Source organism: Saccoglossus kowalevskii, chromosome 9, assembly GCF_978046115.1.
Source record: "Saccoglossus kowalevskii chromosome 9, keSacKowa6.1, whole genome shotgun sequence".
NCBI lineage: Eukaryota > Metazoa > Hemichordata > Enteropneusta > Harrimaniidae > Saccoglossus > Saccoglossus kowalevskii.
The window spans coordinates 15,637,417-15,662,182 of NC_140649.1; the positions used below are offsets into that span (position 1 = coordinate 15,637,417).

At 40.0% G+C, this 24,766-nt stretch overlaps 24 non-coding genes across 24 annotated transcripts; all 24 read right to left on the minus strand.

Annotated features, from left to right (window-relative positions):
* Positions 1 to 1,144: 1,144 nt before the first annotated feature.
* Positions 1,145 to 1,216, minus strand: TRNAE-CUC (transfer RNA glutamic acid (anticodon CUC)). Its single transcript has one exon. It is a non-coding gene; the product is annotated as a tRNA-Glu (tRNA).
* Positions 1,217 to 1,430: 214 nt separating this feature from the next.
* TRNAE-CUC (transfer RNA glutamic acid (anticodon CUC)) lies at positions 1,431 to 1,502 on the minus strand. Its single transcript has one exon. It is a non-coding gene; the product is annotated as a tRNA-Glu (tRNA).
* A 1,310-nt stretch (positions 1,503 to 2,812) lies between these two features.
* On the minus strand, positions 2,813 to 2,884 carry TRNAE-UUC (transfer RNA glutamic acid (anticodon UUC)). The gene has a single exon. It is a non-coding gene; the product is annotated as a tRNA-Glu (tRNA).
* Positions 2,885 to 3,401: 517 nt separating this feature from the next.
* On the minus strand, positions 3,402 to 3,473 carry TRNAE-UUC (transfer RNA glutamic acid (anticodon UUC)). Its single transcript has one exon. It is a non-coding gene; the product is annotated as a tRNA-Glu (tRNA).
* Positions 3,474 to 6,624: 3,151 nt separating this feature from the next.
* On the minus strand, positions 6,625 to 6,696 carry TRNAE-CUC (transfer RNA glutamic acid (anticodon CUC)). Its single transcript has one exon. It is a non-coding gene; the product is annotated as a tRNA-Glu (tRNA).
* Positions 6,697 to 7,700: 1,004 nt separating this feature from the next.
* Positions 7,701 to 7,772, minus strand: TRNAE-CUC (transfer RNA glutamic acid (anticodon CUC)). The gene has a single exon. It is a non-coding gene; the product is annotated as a tRNA-Glu (tRNA).
* Positions 7,773 to 8,789: 1,017 nt separating this feature from the next.
* Positions 8,790 to 8,861, minus strand: TRNAE-UUC (transfer RNA glutamic acid (anticodon UUC)). The gene has a single exon. It is a non-coding gene; the product is annotated as a tRNA-Glu (tRNA).
* Positions 8,862 to 9,378: 517 nt separating this feature from the next.
* On the minus strand, positions 9,379 to 9,450 carry TRNAE-UUC (transfer RNA glutamic acid (anticodon UUC)). Its single transcript has one exon. It is a non-coding gene; the product is annotated as a tRNA-Glu (tRNA).
* A 219-nt stretch (positions 9,451 to 9,669) lies between these two features.
* TRNAE-UUC (transfer RNA glutamic acid (anticodon UUC)) lies at positions 9,670 to 9,741 on the minus strand. Its single transcript has one exon. It is a non-coding gene; the product is annotated as a tRNA-Glu (tRNA).
* Positions 9,742 to 11,720: 1,979 nt separating this feature from the next.
* Positions 11,721 to 11,792, minus strand: TRNAE-CUC (transfer RNA glutamic acid (anticodon CUC)). The gene has a single exon. It is a non-coding gene; the product is annotated as a tRNA-Glu (tRNA).
* Positions 11,793 to 12,796: 1,004 nt separating this feature from the next.
* On the minus strand, positions 12,797 to 12,868 carry TRNAE-CUC (transfer RNA glutamic acid (anticodon CUC)). Its single transcript has one exon. It is a non-coding gene; the product is annotated as a tRNA-Glu (tRNA).
* A 1,017-nt stretch (positions 12,869 to 13,885) lies between these two features.
* On the minus strand, positions 13,886 to 13,957 carry TRNAE-UUC (transfer RNA glutamic acid (anticodon UUC)). The gene has a single exon. It is a non-coding gene; the product is annotated as a tRNA-Glu (tRNA).
* A 517-nt stretch (positions 13,958 to 14,474) lies between these two features.
* On the minus strand, positions 14,475 to 14,546 carry TRNAE-UUC (transfer RNA glutamic acid (anticodon UUC)). Its single transcript has one exon. It is a non-coding gene; the product is annotated as a tRNA-Glu (tRNA).
* A 713-nt stretch (positions 14,547 to 15,259) lies between these two features.
* TRNAE-CUC (transfer RNA glutamic acid (anticodon CUC)) lies at positions 15,260 to 15,331 on the minus strand. Its single transcript has one exon. It is a non-coding gene; the product is annotated as a tRNA-Glu (tRNA).
* Positions 15,332 to 16,348: 1,017 nt separating this feature from the next.
* Positions 16,349 to 16,420, minus strand: TRNAE-UUC (transfer RNA glutamic acid (anticodon UUC)). The gene has a single exon. It is a non-coding gene; the product is annotated as a tRNA-Glu (tRNA).
* A 517-nt stretch (positions 16,421 to 16,937) lies between these two features.
* On the minus strand, positions 16,938 to 17,009 carry TRNAE-UUC (transfer RNA glutamic acid (anticodon UUC)). The gene has a single exon. It is a non-coding gene; the product is annotated as a tRNA-Glu (tRNA).
* A 219-nt stretch (positions 17,010 to 17,228) lies between these two features.
* On the minus strand, positions 17,229 to 17,300 carry TRNAE-UUC (transfer RNA glutamic acid (anticodon UUC)). The gene has a single exon. It is a non-coding gene; the product is annotated as a tRNA-Glu (tRNA).
* A 1,897-nt stretch (positions 17,301 to 19,197) lies between these two features.
* TRNAE-UUC (transfer RNA glutamic acid (anticodon UUC)) lies at positions 19,198 to 19,269 on the minus strand. The gene has a single exon. It is a non-coding gene; the product is annotated as a tRNA-Glu (tRNA).
* Positions 19,270 to 20,584: 1,315 nt separating this feature from the next.
* TRNAE-UUC (transfer RNA glutamic acid (anticodon UUC)) lies at positions 20,585 to 20,656 on the minus strand. Its single transcript has one exon. It is a non-coding gene; the product is annotated as a tRNA-Glu (tRNA).
* Positions 20,657 to 21,173: 517 nt separating this feature from the next.
* Positions 21,174 to 21,245, minus strand: TRNAE-UUC (transfer RNA glutamic acid (anticodon UUC)). Its single transcript has one exon. It is a non-coding gene; the product is annotated as a tRNA-Glu (tRNA).
* A 713-nt stretch (positions 21,246 to 21,958) lies between these two features.
* TRNAE-CUC (transfer RNA glutamic acid (anticodon CUC)) lies at positions 21,959 to 22,030 on the minus strand. Its single transcript has one exon. It is a non-coding gene; the product is annotated as a tRNA-Glu (tRNA).
* A 1,017-nt stretch (positions 22,031 to 23,047) lies between these two features.
* On the minus strand, positions 23,048 to 23,119 carry TRNAE-UUC (transfer RNA glutamic acid (anticodon UUC)). Its single transcript has one exon. It is a non-coding gene; the product is annotated as a tRNA-Glu (tRNA).
* A 517-nt stretch (positions 23,120 to 23,636) lies between these two features.
* Positions 23,637 to 23,708, minus strand: TRNAE-UUC (transfer RNA glutamic acid (anticodon UUC)). The gene has a single exon. It is a non-coding gene; the product is annotated as a tRNA-Glu (tRNA).
* Positions 23,709 to 23,927: 219 nt separating this feature from the next.
* TRNAE-UUC (transfer RNA glutamic acid (anticodon UUC)) lies at positions 23,928 to 23,999 on the minus strand. Its single transcript has one exon. It is a non-coding gene; the product is annotated as a tRNA-Glu (tRNA).
* Positions 24,000 to 24,766: the final 767 nt, after the last annotated feature.

Below are 24,766 nucleotides of genomic sequence, written 5' to 3' on the forward strand. Positions count from 1 at the left end.
CCGGGCCATGGCGGTGAGAGCGCCAAATCCTAACCACTAGACCATATGGGACGTTGACGTATGAAGGCGTTTCCTATTTATCGGGAACACATAAGTAAGGCATATAATCTGATACTTGTGACGTGACATGAACTGAATGTCGAGGATAATATATTCTCTTGTACTCAAGCCAACAAATACGAGAGGCCAATTTATATCTTTTAATTAAATTGTCTATGAGAATGTTGTACAAGCTGCGATGTTCAACTGACCAGGAATATAAAACTGGTGTTCTCACACCGGGAAATGAACCCGGGCCATGGCGGTGAGAGCGCCAAATCCTAACCACTAGATCATATGGGACGTTGACGTATGAAGGCGTTTCCTATTTATCGGGAACACATAAGTAAGGCATATAATCTGATACTTGTGACGTGACATGAACTGAATGTCGAGTATTATATATTCTCTTGTAATCAAGCCAACAAATACGAGAGGCCAATTTATATCTTTTAATTAAATTGTCTATGAGAATGTTGTACAAGCTGCGATGTTCAACTGACCAGGAATATAAAACTGGTGTTTTCACACCGGGAAACGAACCCGGGCCATGGCGGTGAGAGCGCCAAATCCTAACCACTAAATCATATGGGACGTTGTAGTATGAAGGCGTTTCCTATTTATCGGGAACACATAAGTAAGGCATATAATCGTATACTTGTGACATGACGTGACATGAACTGAATGTCGTGAATTATATATATTCTCTTGTAATCAAGCCAACAAATACGAGAGGCCAATTTATATCTTTTAATTAAATTGTCTATGAGAATTTTGTACAAGCTGCGATGTTCAACTGACCAGGAATCTAAAACTGGTGTTCCCACACCGGGAATTGAACCCGGGCCTTCGCGGTGAAAGCGCCGAATCCTACCCACTAGACCATATGGGACGATGACATTGGAAGGCGATTCCTATTTATCGGGAAAACACAAGTATGGCATGCAATCGGATACTTCTGACATGAACTGCACGTCGTGTATTACATATTCTCTTGTAATAAGGCAACAAATACGAGAGGCCAATTTATATCTTTTAATTAAATTGTCTCTGAGAATTGTATACAAGCTGCGATGTTCAACTGACCAGGAATATAAAACTGGTGTTCCCACACCGGGAATTGAACCCGGGCCTTGGCGGTGAGAGCGCCAAATCCTAACCACTAGACCATATGGGATGTTGACGTATGAAGGCATTTCCTATTTATCGGGAAAACACAAGTATGGCATGCAATCGGCTACTTCTGACATGAACTGCACGTCGTGTATTACATATTCTCTTGTAATCAAGCCAACAAATACGAGAGGCCAATTTATATCTTTTAATTAAATTGTCTCTGAGAATTGTATACAAGCTGCGATGTTCAACTGACCAGGAATATGAAACTGGTGTTCCCACACCGGGAATTGAACCCGGGCCATGGCGGTGAGAGCGCCAAATCCTAACCACTAGATCATATGGGACGTTGACGTATGAAGGCGTTTCCTATTTATCGGGAACACATAAGTAAGGCATATAATCTGATACTTGTGACGTGACATGAACTGAATGTCGAGTATTATATATTCTCTTGTAATCAAGCCAACAAATACGAGAGGCCAATTTATATCTTTTAATTAAATTGTCTATGAGAATGTTGTACAAGCTGCGATGTTCAATTGACCAGGAATCTAAAACAGGTGTTCCCACAACGGGAATTGAACCCGGGCCTTGGCGGTGAAAGCGCCAAATCCTAACCACTAGACCATATGGGACGTTGAAGTATGAAGGCGTTTCCTATTTAACGGGAACACATAAGTAAGGCATATAATCTGATACTTGTGACGTGACATGAACTGAATGTCGAGTATTATATATTCTCTTGCAATCAAGCCAACAAATACGAGAGGCCAATTTATATCTTTTAATTAAATTGTCTATGAGAATGTTGTACAAGCTGCGATGTTCAACTGACCAGCAATATAAAACTGGTGTTCTCACACCGGGAAATGAACCCGGGCCATGGCGGTGAGAGCGCCAAATCCTAACCACTAGATCATATGGGACGTTGACGTATGAAGGCGTTTCCTATTTATCGGGAACACATAAGTAAGGCATATAATCTGATACTTGTGACGTGACATGAACTGAATGTCGATTATTATTTATTCTCTTGTAATCAAGCCAACAAATACGAGAGGCCAATTTATATCTTTTAATTAAATTGTCTATGAGAATGTTGTACAAGCTGCGATGTTCAACTGACCAGGAATATAAAACAGGTGTTCCCACACCGGGAACTGAACATATAATCGGATATTAAGGCATATAATCTGATACTTGTGACGTGACATGAACTGAATGTCGAGTATTATATATTCTCTTCTGATGAGCCAACAAATACGAGAGGCCAATTTATATCTTTTAATTAAATTGTCTATGAGAATTTTGTACAAGCTGCGATGTTCAACTGACCAGGAATATAAAACTGGTGTTTTCACACCGGGAAAGGAACCCGGGCCATGGCGGTGAGTGCGCCAAATCCTAACCACTAGATCATATGGGACGTTGACGTATGAAGGCGTTTCCTATTTATCGGGAACACATAAGTAAGGCATATAATCGTATACTTGTGACGTGACGTGACATGAACTGAATGTCGTGAATTATATATATATTCTCTTGTAATCAAGCCAACAAATACGAGAGGCCAATTTATATCTTTTAATTAAATTGTCTATGAGAATTTTGTACAAGCTGCGATGTTCAACTGACCAGGAATCTAAAACAGGTGTTCCCACACCGGGAATTGAACCCGGGCCTTGGCGGTGAAAGCGCCAAATCCTAACCACTAGACCATATGGGACGTTGACGTATGAAGGCGTTTCCTATTTATCGGGAACACATAAGTAAGGCATATAATCTGATACTTGTGACGTGACATGAACTGAATGTCGAGTATTATATATTCTCTTGTAATCAAGCCAACAAATACGAGAGGCCAATTTATATCTTTTAATTAAATTGTCTATGAGAATGTTGTACAAGCTGCGATGTTCAACTGACCAGGAATATAAAACTGGTGTTCACACACCGGGAAATGAACCCGGGCCATGGCGGTGAGAGCGCCAAATCCTAACCACTAGATCATATGGGACGTTGACGTATGAAGGCGTTTCCTATTTATCGGGAACACATAAGTAAGGCATATAATCGTATACTTGTGACGTGACGTGACATGAACTGAATGTCGTGAATTATATATATTCTCTTGTAATCAAGCCAACAAATACGAGAGGCCAATTTATATCTTTTAATTAAATTGTCTATGAGAATTTTGTACAAGCTGCGATGTTCAACTGACCAGGAATCTAAAACAGGTGTTCCCACACCGGGAATTGAACCCGGGCCTTGGCGGTGAAAGCGCCAAATCCTAACCACTAGACCATATGGGACGTTGACGTATGAAGGCGTTTCCTATTTATCGGGAACACATAAGTAAGGCATATAATCTGATACTTGTGACGTGACATGAACTGAATGTCGAGTATTATATATTCTCTTGTAATCAAGCCAACAAATACGAGAGGCCAATTTATATCTTTTAATTAAATTGTCTATGAGAATTTTGTACAAGCTGCGATGTTGAACTGACCAGGAATCTAAAACAGATGTTCCCACACCGGGATTGAACCCGGGCCTTGGCGGTGAAAGCGCCAAATCCTAACCACTAGACCATATGGGACGTTGAAGTATGAAGGCGTTTCCTATTTAACGGGAACACATAAGTAAGGCATATAATCTGATACTTGTGACGTGACATGAACTGAATGTCGAGTATTATATATTCTCTTGTAATCAAGCCAACAAATACGAGAGGCCAATTTATATCTTTTAATTAAATTGTCTATGAGAATGTTGTACAAGCTGCGATGTTCAACTGACCAGCAATATAAAACTGGTGTTCTCACACCGGGAAATGAACCCGGGCCATGGCGGTGAGAGCGCCAAATCCTAACCACTAGATCATATGGGACGTTGACGTATGAAGGCGTTTCCTATTTATCGGGAACACATAAGTAAGGCATATAATCTGATACTTGTGACGTGACATGAACTGAATGTCGAGGATAATATATTCTCTTGTACTCAAGCCAACAAATACGAGAGGCCAATTTATATCTTTTTAATTAAATTGTCTATGAGAATGTTGTACAAGCTGCGATGTTCAACTGACCAGGAATATAAAACTGGTGTTCTCACACCGGGAAATGAACCCGGGCCATGGCGGTGAGAGCGCCAAATCCTAACCACTAGATCATATGGGACGTTGACGTATGAAGGGCGTTTCCTATTTATCGGGAACACATAAGTAAGGCATATAATCTGATACTTGTGACGTGACATGAACTGAATGTCGAGTATTATATATTCTCTTGTAATCAAGCCAACAAATACGCGAGGCCAATTTATATCTTTTAATTAAATTGTCTATGAGAATGTTGTACAAGCTGCGATGTTCAACTGACCAGGAATATAAAACTGGTGTTTTCACACCGGGAAACGAACCCGGGCCATGGCGGTGAGAGCGCCAAATCCTAACCACTAGATCATATGGGACGTTGACGTATGAAGGCGTTCCTATTTATCGGGAACACATAAGTAAGGCATATAATCGTATACTTGTGACGTGACGTGACATGAACTGAATGTCGTGAATTATATATATTCTCTTGTAATCAAGCCAACAAATACGAGAGGCCAATTTATATCTTTTAATTAAATTGTCTATGAGAATTTTGTACAAGCTGCGATGTTCAACTGACCAGGAATCTAAAACTGGTGTTCCCACACCGGGAATTGAACCCGGGCCTTCGCGGTGAAAGCGCCGAATCCTAACCACTAGACCATATGGGACGTTGACGTATGAAGGCGTTTCCTATTTATCGGGAACACATAAGTAAGGCATATAATCTGATACTTGTGACGTGACATGAACTGAGTGTCGAGTATTATATATTCTCTTGTAATCAAGCCAACAAATACGAGAGGCCAATTTATATCTTTTAATTAAATTGTCTATGAGAATGTTGTACAAGCTGCGATGTTCAACTGACCAGGAATATAAAACTGGTGTTCTCACACCGGGAAATGAACCCGGGCCATGGCGGTGAGAGCGCCAAATCCTAACCACTAGATCATATGGGACGTTGACGTATGAAGGCGTTTCCTATTTATCGGGAACACATAAGTAAGGCATATAATCGTATACTTGTGACGTGACGTGACATGACTGAATGTCGTGAATTATATATATATTCTCTTGTAATCAAGCCAACAAATACGAGAGGCCAATTTATATCTTTTAATTAAATTGTCTATGAGAATTTTGTACAAGCTGCGATGTTCAACTGACCAGGAATCTAAAACAGGTGTTCCCACACCGGGAATTGAACCCCGGCCTTGGCGGTGAAAGCGCCAAATCCTAACCACTAGACCATATGGGACGTTGACGTATGAAGGGGTTTCCTATTTATCGGGAACACATAAGTAAGGCATATAATCTGATACTTGAGACGTGACATGAACTGAATGTCGAGTATTATATATTCTCTTGTAATCAAGCCAACAAATTCGAGAGGCCAATTTATATCTTTTAATTAAATTGTCTATGAGAATGTTGTACAAGCTGCGATGTTCAACTGACCAGCAATATATAAAACTGGTGTTCTCACACCGGGAAATGAACCCGGGCCATGGCGGTGAGAGCGCCAAATCCTAACCACTAGATCATATGGGACGTTGACGTATGAAGGCGTTTCCTATTTATCGGGAACACATAAGTAAGGCATATAATCTGATACTTGTGACGTGACATGAACTGAATGTCGAGGATGATATATTCTCTTGCTCAAGCCAACAAATACGAGAGGCCAATTTATATCTTTTAATTAAATTGTCTATGAGAATGTTGTACAAGCTGCGATGTTCAACTGACCAGGAATATAAAACTGGTGTTCTCACACCGGGAAATGAACCCGGGCCATGGCGGTGAGAGCGCCAAATCCTAACCACTAGATCATATGGGACGTTGACGTATGAAGGCGTTTCCTATTTATCGGGAACACATAAGTAAGGCATATAATCTGATACTTGTGACGTGACATGAACTGAATGTCGAGTATTATATATTCTCTTGTAATCAAGCCAACAAATACGAGAGGCCAATTTATATCTTTTAATTAAATTGTCTATGAGAATGTTGTACAAGCTGCGATGTTCAACTGACCAGGAATATAAAACTGGTGTTTTCACACCGGGAAACGAACCCGAGCCATGGCGGTGAGAGCGCCAAATCCTAACCACTAGATCATATGGGACGTTGACGTATGTAGGCGTTTCCTATTTATCGGGAACACATAAGTAAGGCATATAATCGTATACTTGTGACGTGACGTGACATGAACTGAATGTCGTGAATTATATATATTCTCTTGTAATCAAGCCAACAAATACGAGAGGCCAATTTATATCTTTTAATTAAATTGTCTCTGAGAATTGTATACAAGCTGCGATGTTCAACTGACCAGGAATATAAAACTGGTGTTCCCACACCGGGAATTGAACCCGGGCCATGGCGGTGAGAGCGCCAAATCCTAACCACTAGATCATATGGGACGTTGATGTATGAAGGCGTTTCCTATTTATCGGGAACACATAAGTAAGGCATATAATCTGATACTTGTGACGTGACATGAACTGAATGTCGAGTATTATATATTCTCTTGTAATCAAGCCAACAAATACGAGAGGCCAATTTATATCTTTTAATTAAATTGTCTATGAGAATGTTGTACAAGCTGCGATGTTCAACTGACCAGCAATATAAAACTGGTGTTCTCACACCGGGAAATGAACCCGGGCCATGGCGGTGAGAGCGCCAAATCCTAACCACTAGATCATATGGGACGTTGACGTATGAAGGCGTTTCCTATTTATCGGGAACACATAAGTAAGGCATATAATCTGATACTTGTGACGTGACATGAACTGAATGTCGATTATTATTTATTCTCTTGTAATCAAGCCAACAAATACGAGAGGCCAATTTATATCTTTTAATTAAATTGTCTATGAGAATGTTGTACAAGCTGCGATGTTCAACTGACCAGGAATATAAAACAGGTGTTCCCACACCGGGAACTGAACATATAATCGGATATTAAGGCATATAATCTGATACTTGTGACGTGACATGAACTGAATGTCGAGTATTATATATTCTCTTCTGATGAGCCAACAAATACGAGAGGCCAATTTATATCTTTTAATTAAATTGTCTATGAGAATTTTGTACAAGCTGCGATGTTCAACTGACCAGGAATCTAAAACTGGTGTTCCCACACCGGGAATTGAACCCGGGCCTTCGCGGTAAAAGCGCCGAATCCTAACCACTAGACCATATGGGACGATGGAATTGGAAGGCGATTCCTATTTATCGGGAAAACACAAGTATGGCATGCAATCGGATACTTCTGACATGAACTGCACGTCGTGTATTACATATTCTCTTGTAATAAGGCAACAAATACGAGAGGCCAATTTATATCTTTTAATTAAATTGTCTCTGAGAATTGTATACAAGCTGCGATGTTCAACTGACCAGGAATATAAAACTGGTGTTCCCACACCGGGAATTGAACCCGGGCCATGGCGGTGAGAGCGCCAAATCCTAACCACTAGATCATATGGGACGTTGATGTATGAAGGCGTTTCCTATTTATCGGGAACACATAAGTAAGGCATATAATCTGATACTTGTGACGTGACATGAACTGAATGTCGAGTATTATATATTCTCTTGTAATCAAGCCAACAAATACGAGAGGCCAATTTATATCTTTTAATTAAATTGTCTATGAGAATGTTGTACAAGCTGCGATGTTCAACTGACCAGCAATATAAAACTGGTGTTCTCACACCGGGAAATGAACCCGGGCCATGGCGGTGAGAGCGCCAAATCCTAACCACTAGATCATATGGGACGTTGACGTATGAAGGCGTTTCCTATTTATCGGGAACACATAAGTAAGGCATATAATCTGATACTTGTGACGTGACATGAACTGAATGTCGATTATTATTTATTCTCTTGTAATCAAGCCAACAAATACGAGAGGCCAATTTATATCTTTTAATTAAATTGTCTATGAGAATGTTGTACAAGCTGCGATGTTCAACTGACCAGGAATATAAAACAGGTGTTCCCACACCGGGAACTGAACATATAATCGGATATTAAGGCATATAATCTGATACTTGTGACGTGACATGAACTGAATGTCGAGTATTATATATTCTCTTCTGATGAGCCAACAAATACGAGAGGCCAATTTATATCTTTTAATTAAATTGTCTATGAGAATTTTGTACAAGCTGCGATGTTCAACTGACCAGGAATATAAAACTGGTGTTTTCACACCGGGAAATGAACCCGGGCCATGGCGGTGAGTGCGCCAAATCCTAACCACTAGATCATATGGGACGTTGACGTATGAAGGCGTTTCCTATTTATCGGGAACACATAAGTAAGGCATATAATCGTATACTTGTGACGTGACGTGACATGAACTGAATGTCGTGAATTATATATATTCTCTTGTAATCAAGCCAACAAATACGAGAGGCCAATTTATATCTTTTAATTAAATTGTCTATGAGAATTTTGTACAAGCTGCGATGTTCAACTGACCAGGAATCTAAAACAGGTGTTCCCACACCGGGAATTGAACCCGGGCCTTGGCGGTGAAAGCGCCAAATCCTAACCACTAGACCATATGGGACGTTGACGTATGAAGGCGTTTCCTATTTATCGGGAACACATAAGTAAGGCATATAATCTGATACTTGTGACGTGACATGAACTGAATGTCGAGTATTATATATTCTCTTGTAATCAAGCCAACAAATACGAGAGGCCAATTTATATCTTTTAATTAAATTGTCTATGAGAATGTTGTACAAGCTGCGATGTTCAACTGACCAGGAATATAAAACTGGTGTTCTCACACCGGGAAATGAACCCGGGCCATGGCGGTGAGAGCGCCAAATCCTAACCACTAGATCATATGGGACGTTGACGTATGAAGGCGTTTCCTATTTATCGGGAACACATAAGTAAGGCATATAATCGTATACTTGTGACGTGACGTGACATGAACTGAATGTCGTGAATTATATATATTCTCTTGTAATCAAGCCAACAAATACGAGAGGCCAATTTATATCTTTTAATTAAATTGTCTATGAGAATTTTGTACAAGCTGCGATGTTCAACTGACCAGGAATCTAAAACAGGTGTTCCCACACCGGGAATTGAACCCGGGCCTTGGCGGTGAAAGCGCCAAATCCTAACCACTAGACCATATGGGACGTTGACGTATGAAGGCGTTTCCTATTTATCGGGAACACATAAGTAAGGCATATAATCTGATACTTGTGACGTGACATGAACTGAATGTCGAGTATTATATATTCTCTTGTAATCAAGCCAACAAATACGAGAGGCCAATTTATATCTTTTAATTAAATTGTCTATGAGAATTTTGTACAAGCTGCGATGTTGAACTGACCAGGAATCTAAAACAGATGTTCCCACACCGGGAATTGAACCCGGGCCTTGGCGGTGAAAGCGCCAAATCCTAACCACTAGACCATATGGGACGTTGAAGTATGAAGGCGTTTCCTATTTAACGGGAACACATAAGTAAGGCATATAATCTGATACTTGTGACGTGACATGAACTGAATGTCGAGTATTATATATTCTCTTGTAATCAAGCCAACAAATACGAGAGGCCAATTTATATCTTTTAATTAAATTGTCTATGAGAATGTTGTACAAGCTGCGATGTTCAACTGACCAGCAATATAAAACTGGTGTTCTCACACCGGGAAATGAACCCGGGCCATGGCGGTGAGAGCGCCAAATCCTAACCACTAGATCATATGGGAGGTTGACGTATGAAGGCGTTTCCTATTTATTGGGAACACATAAGTAAGGCATATAATCTGATACTTGTGACGTGACATGAACTGAATGTCGAGGATAATATATTCTCTTGTACTCAAGCCAACAAATACGAGAGGCCAATTTATATCTTTTAATTAAATTGTCTATGAGAATGTTGTACAAGCTGCGATGTTCAACTGACCAGGAATATAAAACTGGTGTTCTCACACCGGGAAATGAACCCGGGCCATGGCGGTGAGAGCGCCAAATCCTAACCACTAGATCATATGGGACGTTGACGTATGAAGGCGTTTCCTATTTATCGGGAACACATAAGTAAGGCATATAATCTGATACTTGTGACGTGACATGAACTGAATGTCGAGTATTATATATTCTCTTGTAATCAAGCCAACAAATACGAGAGGCCAATTTATATCTTTTAATTAAATTGTCTATGAGAATGTTGTACAAGCTGCGATGTTCAACTGACCAGGAATATAAAACTGGTGTTTTCACACCGGGAAACGAACCCGGGCCATGGCGGTGAGAGCGCCAAATCCTAACCACTAGATCATATGGGACGTTGACGTATGAAGGCGTTTCCTATTTATCGGGAACGCATAAGTAAGGCATATAATCGTATACTTGTGACGTGACGTGACATGAACTGAATGTCGTGAATTATATATATTCTCTTGTAATCAAGCCAACAAATACGAGAGGCCAATTTATATCTTTTAATTAAATTGTCTATGAGAATTTTGTACAAGCTGCGATGTTCAACTGACCAGGAATCTAAAACTGGTGTTCCCACACCGGGAATTGAACCCGGGCCTTCGCGGTGAAAGCGCCGAATCCTAACCACTAGACCATATGGGACGTTGACGTATGAAGGCGTTTCCTATTTATCGGGAACACATAAGTAAGGCATATAATCTGATACTTGTGACGTGACATGAACTGAATGTCGAGTATTATATATTCTCTTGTAATCAAGCCAACAAATACGAGAGGCCAATTTATATCTTTTAATTAAATTGTCTATGAGAATTTTGTACAAGCTGCGATGTTCAACTGACCAGGAATATAAAACTGGTGTTCTCACACCGGGAAATGAACCCGGGCCATGGCGGTGAGAGCGCCAAATCCTAACCACTAGATCATATGGGACGTTGACGTATGAAGGCGTTTCCTATTTATTGGGAACACATAAGTAAGGCATATAATCTGATACTTGTGACGTGACATGAACTGAATGTCGAGTATTATATATTCTCTTGTAATCAAGCCAACAAATACGAGAGGCCAATTTATATCTTTTAATTAAATTGTCTATGAGAATGTTGTACAAGCTGCGATGTTCAACTGACCAGGAATATAAAACTGGTGTTTTCACACCGGGAAACGAACCCGGGCCATGGCGGTGAGAGCGCCAAATCCTAACCACTAGATCATATGGGACGTTGACGTATGTAGGCGTTTCCTATTTATCGGGAACACATAAGTAAGGCATATAATCGTATACTTGTGACGTGACGTGACATGAACTGAATGTCGTGAATTATATATATTCTCTTGTAATCAAGCCAACAAATACGAGAGGCCAATTTATATCTTTTAATTAAATTGTCTCTGAGAATTGTATACAAGCTGCGATGTTCAACTGACCAGGAATATAAAACTGGTGTTCCCACACCGGGAATTGAACCCGGGCCATGGCGGTGAGAGCGCCAAATCCTAACCACTAGATCATATGGGACGTTGATGTATGAAGGCGTTTCCTATTTATCGGGAACACATAAGTAAGGCATATAATCTGATACTTGTGACGTGACATGAACTGAATGTCGAGTATTATATATTCTCTTGTAATCAAGCCAACAAATACGAGAGGCCAATTTATATCTTTTAATTAAATTGTCTATGAGAATGTTGTACAAGCTGCGATGTTCAACTGACCAGCAATATAAAACTGGTGTTCTCACACCGGGAAATGAACCCGGGCCATGGCGGTGAGAGCGCCAAATCCTAACCACTAGATCATATGGGACGTTGACGTATGAAGGCGTTTCCTATTTATCGGGAACACATAAGTAAGGCATATAATCTGATACTTGTGACGTGACATGAACTGAATGTCGATTATTATTTATTCTCTTGTAATCAAGCCAACAAATACGAGAGGCCAATTTATATCTTTTAATTAAATTGTCTATGAGAATGTTGTACAAGCTGCGATGTTCAACTGACCAGGAATATAAAACAGGTGTTCCCACACCGGGAACTGAACATATAATCGGATATTAAGGCATATAATCTGATACTTGTGACGTGACATGAACTGAATGTCGAGTATTATATATTCTCTTCTGATGAGCCAACAAATACGAGAGGCCAATTTATATCTTTTAATTAAATTGTCTATGAGAATTTTGTACAAGCTGCGATGTTCAACTGACCAGGAATCTAAAACTGGTGTTCCCACACCGGGAATTGAACCCGGGCCTTCGCGGTAAAAGCGCCGAATCCTAACCACTAGACCATATGGGACGATGGAATTGGAAGGCGATTCCTATTTATCGGGAAAACACAAGTATGGCATGCAATCGGATACTTCTGACATGAACTGCACGTCGTGTATTACATATTCTCTTGTAATAAGGCAACAAATACGAGAGGCCAATTTATATCTTTTAATTAAATTGTCTCTGAGAATTGTATACAAGCTGCGATGTTCAACTGACCAGGAATATAAAACTGGTGTTCCCACACCGGGAATTGAACCCGGGCCATGGCGGTGAGAGCGCCAAATCCTAACCACTAGATCATATGGGACGTTGATGTATGAAGGCGATTCCTATTTATCGGGAACACATAAGTAAGGCATATAATCTGATACTTGTGACGTGACATGAACTGAATGTCGAGTATTATATATTCTCTTGTAATCAAGCCAACAAATACGAGAGGCCAATTTATATCTTTTAATTAAATTGTCTATGAGAATGTTGTACAAGCTGCGATGTTCAACTGACCAGCAATATAAAACTGGTGTTCTCACACCGGGAAATGAACCCGGGCCATGGCGGTGAGAGCGCCAAATCCTAACCACTAGATCATATGGGACGTTGACGTATGAAGGCGTTTCCTATTTATCGGGAACACATAAGTAAGGCATATAATCTGATACTTGTGACGTGACATGAACTGAATGTCGATTATTATTTATTCTCTTGTAATCAAGCCAACAAATACGAGAGGCCAATTTATATCTTTTAATTAAATTGTCTATGAGAATGTTGTACAAGCTGCGATGTTCAACTGACCAGGAATATAAAACAGGTGTTCCCACACCGGGAACTGAACATATAATCGGATATTAAGGCATATAATCTGATACTTGTGACGTGACATGAACTGAATGTCGAGTATTATATATTCTCTTCTGATGAGCCAACAAATACGAGAGGCCAATTTATATCTTTTAATTAAATTGTCTATGAGAATTTTGTACAAGCTGCGATGTTCAACTGACCAGGAATATAAAACTGGTGTTTTCACACCGGGAAATGAACCCGGGCCATGGCGGTGAGTGCGCCAAATCCTAACCACTAGATCATATGGGACGTTGACGTATGAAGGCGTTTCCTATTTATCGGGAACACATAAGTAAGGCATATAATCGTATACTTGTGACGTGACGTGACATGAACTGAATGTCGTGAATTATATATATTCTCTTGTAATCAAGCCAACAAATACGAGAGGCCAATTTATATCTTTTAATTAAATTGTCTATGAGAATTTTGTACAAGCTGCGATGTTCAACTGACCAGGAATCTAAAACAGGTGTTCCCACACCGGGAATTGAACCCGGGCCTTGGCGGTGAAAGCGCCAAATCCTAACCACTAGACCATATGGGACGTTGACGTATGAAGGCGTTTCCTATTTATCGGGAACACATAAGTAAGGCATATAATCTGATACTTGTGACGTGACATGAACTGAATGTCGAGTATTATATATTCTCTTGTAATCAAGCCAACAAATACGAGAGGCCAATTTATATCTTTTAATTAAATTGTCTATGAGAATGTTGTACAAGCTGCGATGTTCAACTGACCAGGAATATAAAACTGGTGTTCTCACACCGGGAAATGAACCCGGGCCATGGCGGTGAGAGCGCCAAATCCTAACCACTAGATCATATGGGACGTTGACGTATGAAGGCGTTTCCTATTTATCGGGAACACATAAGTAAGGCATATAATCGTATACTTGTGACGTGACGTGACATGAACTGAATGTCGTGAATTATATATATTCTCTTGTAATCAAGCCAACAAATACGAGAGGCCAATTTATATCTTTTAATTAAATTGTCTATGAGAATTTTGTACAAGCTGCGATGTTCAACTGACCAGGAATCTAAAACAGGTGTTCCCACACCGGGAATTGAACCCGGGCCTTGGCGGTGAAAGCGCCAAATCCTAACCACTAGACCATATGGGACGTTGACGTATGAAGGCGTTTCCTATTTATCGGGAACACATAAGTAAGGCATATAATCTGATACTTGTGACGTGACATGAACTGAATGTCGAGTATTATATATTCTCTTGTAATCAAGCCAACAAATACGAGAGGCCAATTCATATCTTTTAATTAAATTGTCTATGAGAATGTTGTACAAGCTGCGATGTTCAACTGACCAGGAATATAAAACAGGTGTTCCCACACCGGGAACTGAACATATAATCGGATATTAAGGCATATAATCTGATACTTGTGACGTGACATGAACTGAATGTCGAGTATTATATATTCTCTTCTGATGAGCCAACAAATACGAGAGGCCAATTTATATCTTTTAATTAAATTGTCTATGAGAATTTTGTACAAGCTGCGATGTTCAACTGACCAGGAATCTAAAACTGGTGTTCCCACACCGGGAATTGAACCCGGGCCTTCGCGGTAAAAGCGCCGAATCCTAACCACTAGACCATATGGGACGATGGAATTGGAAGGCGATTCCTATTTATCGGGAAAACACAAGTATGGCATGCAATCGGATACTTCTGACATGAACTGCACGTCGTGTATTACATATTCTCTTGTAATAAGGCAACAAATACGAGAGGCCAATTTATATCTTTTAATTAAATTGTCTCTGAGAATTGTATACAAGCTGCGATGTTCAACTGACCAGGAATATAAAACTGGTGTTCCCACACCGGGAATTGAACCCGGGCCATGGCGGTGAGAGCGCCAAATCCTAACCACTAGATCATATGGGACGTTGATGTATGAAGGCGATTCCTATTTATCGGGAACACATAAGTAAGGCATATAATCTGATACTTGTGACGTGACATGAACTGAATGTCGAGTATTATATATTCTCTTGTAATCAAGCCAACAAATACGAGAGGCCAATTTATATCTTTTAATTAAATTGTCTATGAGAATGTTGTACAAGCTGCGATGTTCAACTGACCAGCAATATAAAACTGGTGTTCTCACACCGGGAAATGAACCCGGGCCATGGCGGTGAGAGCGCCAAATCCTAACCACTAGATCATATGGGACGTTGACGTATGAAGGCGTTTCCTATTTATCGGGAACACATAAGTAAGGCATATAATCTGATACTTGTGACGTGACATGAACTGAATGTCGATTATTATTTATTCTCTTGTAATCAAGCCAACAAATACGAGAGGCCAATTTATATCTTTTAATTAAATTGTCTATGAGAATGTTGTACAAGCTGCGAAGTTCAACTGACCAGGAATATAAAACAGGTGTTCCCACACCGGGAACTGAACATATAATCGGATATTAAGGCATATAATCTGATACTTGTGACGTGACATGAACTGAATGTCGAGTATTATATATTCTCTTCTGATGAGCCAACAAATACGAGAGGCCAATTTATATCTTTTAATTAAATTGTCTATGAGAATTTTGTACAAGCTGCGATGTTCAACTGACCAGGAATATAAAACTGGTGTTTTCACACCGGGAAATGAACCCGGGCCATGGCGGTGAGTGCGCCAAATCCTAACCACTAGATCATATGGGACGTTGACGTATGAAGGCGTTTCCTATTTATCGGGAACACATAAGTAAGGCATATAATCGTATACTTGTGACGTGACGTGACATGAACTGAATGTCGTGAATTATATATATTCTCTTGTAATCAAGCCAACAAATACGAGAGGCCAATTTATATCTTTTAATTAAATTGTCTATGAGAATTTTGTACAAGCTGCGATGTTCAACTGACCAGGAATCTAAAACAGGTGTTCCCACACCGGGAATTGAACCCGGGCCTTGGCGGTGAAAGCGCCAAATCCTAACCACTAGACCATATGGGACATTGACGTATGAAGGCGTTTCCTATTTATCGGGAACACATAAGTAAGGCATATAATCTGATACTTGTGACGTGACATGAACTGAATGTCGAGTATTATATATTCTCTTGTAATCAAGCCAACAAATACGAGAGGCCAATTTATATCTTTTAATTAAATTGTCTATGAGAATGTTGTACAAGCTGCGATGTTCAACTGACCAGGAATATAAAACTGGTGTTCTCACACCGGGAAATGAACCCGGGCCATGGCGGTGAGAGCGCCAAATCCTAACCACTAGATCATATGGGACGTTGACGTATGAAGGCGTTTCCTATTTATCGGGAACACATAAGTAAGGCATATAATCGTATACTTGTGACGTGACTTGACATGAACTGAATGTCGTGAATTATATATATTCTCTTGTAATCAAGCCAACAAATACGAGAGGCCAATTTATATCTTTTAATTAAATTGTCTATGAGAATTTTGTACAAGCTGCGATGTTCAACTGACCAGGAATCTAAAACAGGTGTTCCCACACCGGGAATTGAACCCGGGCCTTGGCGGTGAAAGCGCCAAATCCTAACCACTAGACCATATGGGACGTTGACGTATGAAGGCGTTTCCTATTTATCGGGAACACATAAGTAAGGCATATAATCTGATACTTGTGACGTGACATGAACTGAATGTCGAGTATTATATATTCTCTTGTAATCAAGCCAACAAATACGAGAGGCCAATTTATATCTTTTAATTAAATTGTCTATGAGAATTTTGTACAAGCTGCGATGTTGAACTGACCAGGAATCTAAAACAGATGTTCCCACACCGGGAATTGAACCCGGGCCTTGGCGGTGAAAGCGCCAAATCCTAACCACTAGACCATATGGGACGTTGAAGTATGAAGGCGTTTCCTATTTAACGGGAACACATAAGTAAGGCATATAATCTGATACTTGTGACGTGACATGAACTGAATGTCGAGTATTATATATTCTCTTGTAATCAAGCCAACAAATACGAGAGGCCAATTTATATCTTTTAATTAAATTGTCTATGAGAATGTTGTACAAGCTGCGATGTTCAACTGACCAGCAATATAAAACTGGTGTTCTCACACCGGGAAATGAACCCGGGCCATGGCGGTGAGAGCGCCAAATCCTAACCACTAGATCATATGGGAGGTTGACGTATGAAGGCGTTTCCTATTTATTGGGAACACATAAGTAAGGCATATAATCTGATACTTGTGACGTGACATGAACTGAATGTCGAGGATAATATATTCTCTTGTACTCAAGCCAACAAATACGAGAGGCCAATTTATATCTTTTAATTAAATTGTCTATGAGAATGTTGTACAAGCTGCGATGTTCAACTGACCAGGAATATAAAACTGGTGTTCTCACACCGGGAAATGAACCCGGGCCATGGCGGTGAGAGCGCCAAATCCTAACCACTAGATCATATGGGACGTTGACGTATGAAGGCGTTTCCTATTTATCGGGAACACATAAGTAAGGCATATAATCTGATACTTGTGACGTGACATGAACTGAATGTCGAGTATTATATATTCTCTTGTAATCAAGCCAACAAATACGAGAGGCCAATTTATATCTTTTAATTAAATTGTCTATGAGAATGTTGTACAAGCTGCGATGTTCACCTGACCAGGAATATAAAACTGGTGTTTTCACACCGGGAAACGAACCCGGGCCATGGCGGTGAGAGCGCCAAATCCTAACCACTAGATCATATGGGACGTTGACGTATGAAGGCGTTTCCTATTTATCGGGAACACATAAGTAAGGCATATAATCGTATACTTGTGACGTGACGTGACATGAACTGAATGTCATGAATTATATATATTCTCTTGTAATCAAGCCAACAAATACGAGAGGCCAATTTATATCTTTTAATTAAATTGTCTATGAGAATTTTGTACAAGCTGCGATGTTCAACTGACCAGGAATCTAAAACTGGTGTTCCCACACCGGGAATTGAACCCGGGCCTTCGCGGTGAAAGCGCCGAATCCTAACCACTAGACCATATGGGACGTTGACGTATGAAGGCGTTTCCTATTTATCGGGAACACATAAGTAAGGCATATAATCTGATACTTGTGACGTGACATGAACTGAATGTCGAGTATTATATATTCTCTTGTAATCAAGCCAACAAATACGAGAGGCCAATTTATATCTTTTAATTAAATTGTCTATGAGAATGTTGTACAAGCTGCGATGTTCAACTGACCAGGAATATAAAACAGGTGTTCCCACACCGGGAACTGAACATATAATCGGATATTAAGGCATATAATCTGATACTTGTGACGTGACATGAACTGAATGTCGAGTATTATATATTCTCTTCTGATGAGCCAACAAATACGAGAGGCCAATTTATATCTTTTAATTAAATTGTCTATGAGAATTTTGTACAAGCTGCGATGTTCAACTGACCAGGAATATAAAACTGGTGTTTTCACACCGGGAAATGAACCCGGGCCATGGCGGTGAGTGCGCCAAATCCTAACCACTAGATCATATGGGACGTTGACATATGAAGGCGTTTCCTATTTATCGGGAACACATAAGTAAGGCATATAATCGTATACTTGTGACGTGACGTGACATGAACTGAATGTCGTGAATTATATATATTCTCTTGTAATCAAGCCAACAAATACGAGAGGCCAATTTATATCTTTTAATTAAATTGTCTATGAGAATTTTGTACAAGCTGCGATGTTCAACTGACCAGGAATCTAAAACAGGTGTTCCCACACCGGGAATTGAACCCGGGCCTTGGCGGTGAAAGCGCCAAATCCTAACCACTAGACCATATGGGACGTTGACGTATGAAGGCGTTTCCTATTTATCGGGAACACATAAGTAAGGCATATAATCTGATACTTGTGACGTGACATGAACTGAATGTCGAGTATTATATATTCTCTTGTAATCAAGCCAACAAATACGAGAGGCCAATTTATATCTTTTAATTAAATTGTCTATGAGAATGTTGTACAAGCTGCGATGTTCAACTGACCAGGAATATAAAACTGGTGTTCTCACACCGGGAAATGAACCCGGGCCATGGCGGTGAGAGCGCCAAATCCTAACCACTAGATCATATGGGACGTTGACGTATGAAGGCGTTTCCTATTTATCGGGAACACATAAGTAAGGCATATAATCGTATACTTGTGACGTGACGTGACATGAACTGAATGTCGTGAATTATATATATTCTCTTGTAATCAAGCCAACAAATACGAGAGGCCAATTTATATCTTTTAATTAAATTGTCTATGAGAATTTTGTACAAGCTGCGATGTTCAACTGACCAGGAATCTAAAACTGGTGTTCCCACACCGGGAATTGAACCCGGGCCTTCGCGGTGAAAGCGCCGAATCCTAACCACTAGACCATATGGGACGTTGACGTATGAAGGCGTTTCCTATTTATCGGGAACACATAAGTAAGGCATATAATCTGATACTTGTGACGTGACATGAACTGAATGTCGAGTATTATATATTCTCTTGTAATCAAGCCAACAAATACGAGAGGCCAATTTATATCTTTTAATTAAATTGTCTATGAGAATGTTGTACAAGCTGCGATGTTCAACTGACCAGGAATATAAAACAGGTGTTCCCACACCGGGAACTGAACATATAATCGGATATTAAGGCATATAATCTGATACTTGTGACGTGACATGAACTGAATGTCGAGTATTATATATTCTCTTCTGATGAGCCAACAAATACGAGAGGCCAATTTATATCTTTTAATTAAATTGTCTATGAGAATTTTGTACAAGCTGCGATGTTCAACTGACCAGGAATATAAAACTGGTGTTTTCACACCGGGAAATGAACCCGGGCCATGGCGGTGAGTGCGCCAAATCCTAACCACTAGATCATATGGGACGTTGACGTATGAAGGCGTTTCCTATTTATCGGGAACACATAAGTAAGGCATATAATCGTATACTTGTGACGTGACGTGACATGAACTGAATGTCGTGAATTATATATATTCTCTTGTAATCAAGCCAACAAATACGAGAGGCCAATTTATATCTTTTAATTAAATTGTCTATGAGAATTTTGTACAAGCTGCGATGTTCAACTGACCAGGAATCTAAAACAGGTGTTCCCACACCGGGAATTGAACCCGGGCCTTGGCGGTGAAAGCGCCAAATCCTAACCACTAGACCATATGGGACGTTGACGTATGAAGGCGTTTCCTATTTATCGGGAACACATAAGTAAGGCATATAATCTGATACTTGTGACGTGACATGAACTGAATGTCGAGTATTATATATTCTCTTGTAATCAAGCCAACAAATACGAGAGGCCAATTTATATCTTTTAATTAAATTGTCTATGAGAATGTTGTACAAGCTGCGATGTTCAACTGACCAGGAATATAAAACTGGTGTTCTCACACCGGGAAATGAACCCGGGCCATGGCGGTGAGAGCGCCAAATCCTAACCACTAGATCATATGGGACGTTGACGTATGAAGGCGTTTCCTATTTATCGGGAACACATAAGTAAGGCATATAATCGTATACTTGTGACGTGACGTGACATGAACTGAATGTCGTGAATTATATATATTCTCTTGTAATCAAGCCAACAAATACGAGAGGCCAATTTATATCTTTTAATTAAATTGTCTATGAGAATTTTGTACAAGCTGCGATGTTCAACTGACCAGGAATCTAAAACAGGTGTTCCCACACCGGGAATTGAACCCGGGCCTTGGCGGTGAAAGCGCCAAATCCTAACCACTAGACCATATGGGACGTTGACGTATGAAGGCGTTTCCTATTTATCGGGAACACATAAGTAAGGCATATAATCTGATACTTGTGACGTGACATGAACTGAATGTCGAGTATTATATATTCTCTTGTAATCAAGCCAACAAATACGAGAGGCCAATTTATATCTTTTAATTAAATTGTCTATGAGAATGTTGTACAAGCTGCGATGTTCAACTGACCAGGAATATAAAACAGGTGTTCCCACACCGGGAACTGAACATATAATCGGATATTAAGGCATATAATCTGATACTTGTGACGTGACATGAACTGAATGTCGAGTATTATATATTCTCTTCTGATGAGCCAACAAATACGAGAGGCCAATTTATATCTTTTAATTAAATTGTCTATGAGAATTTTGTACAAGCTGCGATGTTCAACTGACCAGGAATCTAAAACTGGTGTTCCCACACCGGGAATTGAACCCGGGCCTTCGCGGTAAAAGCGCCGAATCCTAACCACTAGACCATATGGGACGATGGAATTGGAAGGCGATTCCTATTTATCGGGAAAACACAAGTATGGCATGCAATCGGATACTTCTGACATGAACTGCACGTCGTGTATTACATATTCTCTTGTAATAAGGCAACAAATACGAGAGGCCAATTTATATCTTTTAATTAAATTGTCTCTGAGAATTGTATACAAGCTGCGATGTTCAACTGACCAGGAATATAAAACTGGTGTTCCCACACCGGGAATTGAACCCGGGCCATGGCGGTGAGAGCGCCAAATCCTAACCACTAGATCATATGGGACGTTGATGTATGAAGGCGATTCCTATTTATCGGGAACACATAAGTAAGGCATATAATCTGATACTTGTGACGTGACATGAACTGAATGTCGAGTATTATATATTCTCTTGTAATCAAGCCAACAAATACGAGAGGCCAATTTATATCTTTTAATTAAATTGTCTATGAGAATGTTGTACAAGCTGCGATGTTCAACTGACCAGCAATATAAAACTGGTGTTCTCACACCGGGAAATGAACCCGGGCCATGGCGGTGAGAGCGCCAAATCCTAACCACTAGATCATATGGGACGTTGACGTATGAAGGCGTTTCCTATTTATCGGGAACACATAAGTAAGGCATATAATCTGATACTTGTGACGTGACATGAACTGAATGTCGATTATTATTTATTCTCTTGTAATCAAGCCAACAAATACGAGAGGCCAATTTATATCTTTTAATTAAATTGTCTATGAGAATGTTGTACATGCTGCGATGTTCAACTGACCAGGAATATAAAACAGGTGTTCCCACACCGGGAACTGAACATATAATCGGATATTAAGGCATATAATCTGATACTTGTGACGTGACATGAACTGAATGTCGAGTATTATATATTCTCTTCTGATGAGCCAACAAATACGAGAGGCCAATTTATATCTTTTAATTAAATTGTCTATGAGAATTTTGTACAAGCTGCGATGTTCAACTGACCAGGAATATAAAACTGGTGTTTTCACACCGGGAAATGAACCCGGGCCATGGCGGTGAGTGCGCCAAATCCTAACCACTAGATCATATGGGACGTTGACGTATGAAGGCGTTTCCTATTTATCGGGAACACATAAGTAAGGCATATAATCGTATACTTGTGACGTGACGTGACATGAACTGAATGTCGTGAATTATATATATTCTCTTGTAATCAAGCCAACAAATACGAGAGGCCAATTTATATCTTTTAATTAAATTGTCTATGAGAATTTTGTACAAGCTGCGATGTTCAACTGACCAGGAATCTAAAACAGGTGTTCCCACACCGGGAATTGAACCCGGGCCTTGGCGGTGAAAGCGCCAAATCCTAACCACTAGACCATATGGGACGTTGACGTATGAAGGCGTTTCCTATTTATCGGGAACACATAAGTAAGGCATATAATCTGATACTTGTGACGTGACATGAACTGAATGTCGAGTATTATATATTCTCTTGTAATCAAGCCAACAAATACGAGAGGCCAATTTATATCTTTTAATTAAATTGTCTATGAGAATGTTGTACAAGCTGCGATGTTCAACTGACCAGGAATATAAAACTGGTGTTCTCACACCGGGAAATGAACCCGGGCCATGGCGGTGAGAGCGCCAAATCCTAACCACTAGATCATATGGGACGTTGACGTATGAAGGCGTTTCCTATTTATCGGGAACACATAAGTAAGGCATATAATCGTATACTTGTGACGTGACTTGACATGAACTGAATGTCGTGAATTATATATATTCTCTTGTAATCAAGCCAACAAATACGAGAGGCCAATTTATATCTTTTAATTAAATTGTCTATGAGAATTTTGTACAAGCTGCGATGTTCAACTGACCAGGAATCTAAAACAGGTGTTCCCACACCGGGAATTGAACCCGGGCCTTGGCGGTGAAAGCGCCAAATCCTAACCACTAGACCATATGGGACGTTGACGTATGAAGGCGTTTCCTATTTATCGGGAACACATAAGTAAGGCATATAATCTGATACTTGTGACGTGACATGAACTGAATGTCGAGTATTATATATTCTCTTGTAATCAAGCCAACAAATACGAGAGGCCAATTTATATCTTTTAATTAAATTGTCTATGAGAATTTTGTACAAGCTGCGATGTTGAACTGACCAGGAATCTAAAACAGATGTTCCCACACCGGGAATTGAACCCGGGCCTTGGCGGTGAAAGCGCCAAATCCTAACCACTAGACCATATGGGACGTTGAAGTATGAAGGCGTTTCCTATTTAACGGGAACACATAAGTAAGGCATATAATCTGATACTTGTGACGTGACATGAACTGAATGTCGAGTATTATATATTCTCTTGTAATCAAGCCAACAAATACGAGAGGCCAATTTATATCTTTTAATTAAATTGTCTATGAGAATGTTGTACAAGCTGCGATGTTCAACTGACCAGCAATATAAAACTGGTGTTCTCACACCGGGAAATGAACCCGGGCCATGGCGGTGAGAGCGCCAAATCCTAACCACTAGATCATATGGGAGGTTGACGTATGAAGGCGTTTCCTATTTATTGGGAACACATAAGTAAGGCATATAATCTGATACTTGTGACGTGACATGAACTGAATGTCGAGGATAATATATTCTCTTGTACTCAAGCCAACAAATACGAGAGGCCAATTTATATCTTTTAATTAAATTGTCTATGAGAATGTTGTACAAGCTGCGATGTTCAACTGACCAGGAATATAAAACTGGTGTTCTCACACCGGGAAATGAACCCGGGCCATGGCGGTGAGAGCGCCAAATCCTAACCACTAGATCATATGGGACGTTGACGTATGAAGGCGTTTCCTATTTATCGGGAACACATAAGTAAGGCATATAATCTGATACTTGTGACGTGACATGAACTGAATGTCGAGTATTATATATTCTCTTGTAATCAAGCCAACAAATACGAGAGGCCAATTTATATCTTTTAATTAAATTGTCTATGAGAATGTTGTACAAGCTG